This window comes from Galeopterus variegatus, unplaced genomic scaffold, assembly GCF_000696425.1.
Source record: "Galeopterus variegatus unplaced genomic scaffold, G_variegatus-3.0.2 Scaffold6730, whole genome shotgun sequence".
NCBI classification, from domain to species: domain Eukaryota; kingdom Metazoa; phylum Chordata; class Mammalia; order Dermoptera; family Cynocephalidae; genus Galeopterus; species Galeopterus variegatus.
The window spans coordinates 117,727-119,890 of NW_007732841.1; the positions used below are offsets into that span (position 1 = coordinate 117,727).

General features: G+C 47.0%; 1 pseudogene; it reads right to left on the bottom strand.

Moving 5' to 3' along the window:
* Window positions 1-387: 387 nt before the first annotated feature.
* Window positions 388-2,164, bottom strand: part of LOC103606611 — a 3,284-nt pseudogene continuing 1,507 nt past the window's right edge.

The following is a 2,164-nucleotide window of genomic DNA, read 5'->3' on the forward strand; positions in this document are numbered from 1 at the left end:
GGCCCTAGAACCAAACTTTTTTGCAACTAAGTATTTTGGTGGTTTTCAGTAGTAAGTTTTCTTCAGTTGCAGACATCTGATGAGATCATTATTTTGCTTCATGAAATTAACATGAATAACCTTAAACCAAAAAATAATTTAAAAAATCAAATTTAAACATTACTAGTTTTGAGTAACAATAATGATATACCTTCCAAGTAAAGAACTTCCTAAACATACATTTAAATTCATTTCTGCTTTAAGTGTGGGTACAATAGATGAATGGATTGACTGCTCTCAACATCAACTAACAACTGTAGAGGTTTTATATACAATCCACTTGTACATGGCTCAAAAATTTTTTTAAAGGTTAAAAAAAAAAAAAAGCATCTCCAGTCTTCCTAAATTCTGCCTTCAAAGTGGGTTCCTGAATATTATCCACCACACTCCAGATGCACAAGTGATCACTAACTTTGTGATTACGAGCTAACTGCTATGTTTTGTGCGGAGCAGCAGGTGACCGAGAATCTTGACTATATAGTTTATGATCATCTTGTTGGCCAAAGTGTGTTTCTTTAGTTGCAGCAATTCTATTTTCCATTTCTCTCTGCTGTGATGGGGGGTGTGATTCCTGGATGCAAATGGGAAGAGTCCACTGTTGAATGGTGACTAACGTCCACTTTGGCTAAAATGTCATAATATAGCAAATAAAACAGAGGTGTTATTATGCCGACTATCAACATTATCACTACAGCGGTCCCCCACCCCGTTCCCCAGTCTGCTCCATAATAGGGATCCTTACGTTGAACGTTCTTGCTGTCAGAGTCCAAACGTATTTGTCGTGTTGTGAAGGCAGACAGCACCTCATTGAGGTTCTCTCTCGGTGTCTCTACACTTTACTATTTGTCCTCTGTCTCGGTCTACTTCTTTTAAAAAGCTACCAGGGGACTCACTGAAGAAAGGGAATGACTGGCTGGTAGGGTTTCCTGCTGTTGTGGAGCACACTGGACAGACGAGGACGTGACGCCTGCCTTCCTGTTGGAGGATGAACTGTTCCAGTCAATGAACTAAACGTTTTCACTGGAATTCTCATAGACCTGAGGGCAAAAAGTCTTGATCGCTGATGAGCTCGTCAGCCCTCCTGATAGCTGCTACCGTACAGCGATACGGAAGGGCTGCTGCCTTTACAGTGTCCCCTTCCTGTATATACTTTGTTAATACCGTGGTGCCATCAGGTCTACCTCCTGATGTGCTTCCTCGGACTTTCTCTTTCCTCCGGATCCAAGCTCGTGCACTTCAGCATCCTCCTCCCACGTGGCACTGTCTGTACAATTTCCAAATGCATGTACTTGACCACTCGACTGAGCTCCTGGAAGGGGAAAACCACGATTCCGATGCCTCCCGCCATGACGTTAAAATCCGTCCCGGTAGCAGGTGGGACGTAGCGAGGGCGCAGCTCCCGAGTCCGCCGCTGCCGCTGCCGCTGCCGCTGCCGCCCCGGCAAGTTCGGGGCACAGCCTGCGGTTGGGCGGCCCGTGCCCACCGCCGCCCACGTCTCCGCCTTCTCCGTAAATCCCTCTTCTGTCCCTTGAGATATATACGCTTATCCTACAGGAGGGTCTTTTTCAAGACCCTGAAAGCCGTGCCCTTGACGAGTGATCACGTGGGAGGACAGGGTCTGTCCCCAGTCTTTACGGGAGGGAACAGTCTGAACTTCCACAAGGGGCAGCCCGCGGACGTAGCCGACCTCACTGCTTTCACACTGACCAGCTCTGAAGTTTTTCACTTTCCCGACTACACCTTTTACCGGGCGGCTGGCAGGTGCAGGGGTGAACCCTGGACCGTGGTGCCGCCGGCGCTGCAGCCCAGCCAGCCGGGCAACCGGCCAGCCCTTCCCTGACGGTGCCGGCCCCCAGCTCACTCCCACTCCCAGCTCGGCCGTTTTCCCTCTAAAACGCCCTCTGTGCAAATTGGAGCGGAGCTTAGCGCTTTCTTCTACTGTTAGTGGAAGGAGTCTAATGTCTGCCCTTATCTCTGACACTGGTAACCCCTGTATTTAGCATAATTGAATGTTATAATTGAACATATTTCTCCTCTATTATGCAAATAACATTCTTTTCCATAATGCAATCTTTTTTTATGAAATGTGGTTATCTTAATGTTATAAAAACAATGTATTAGAGTT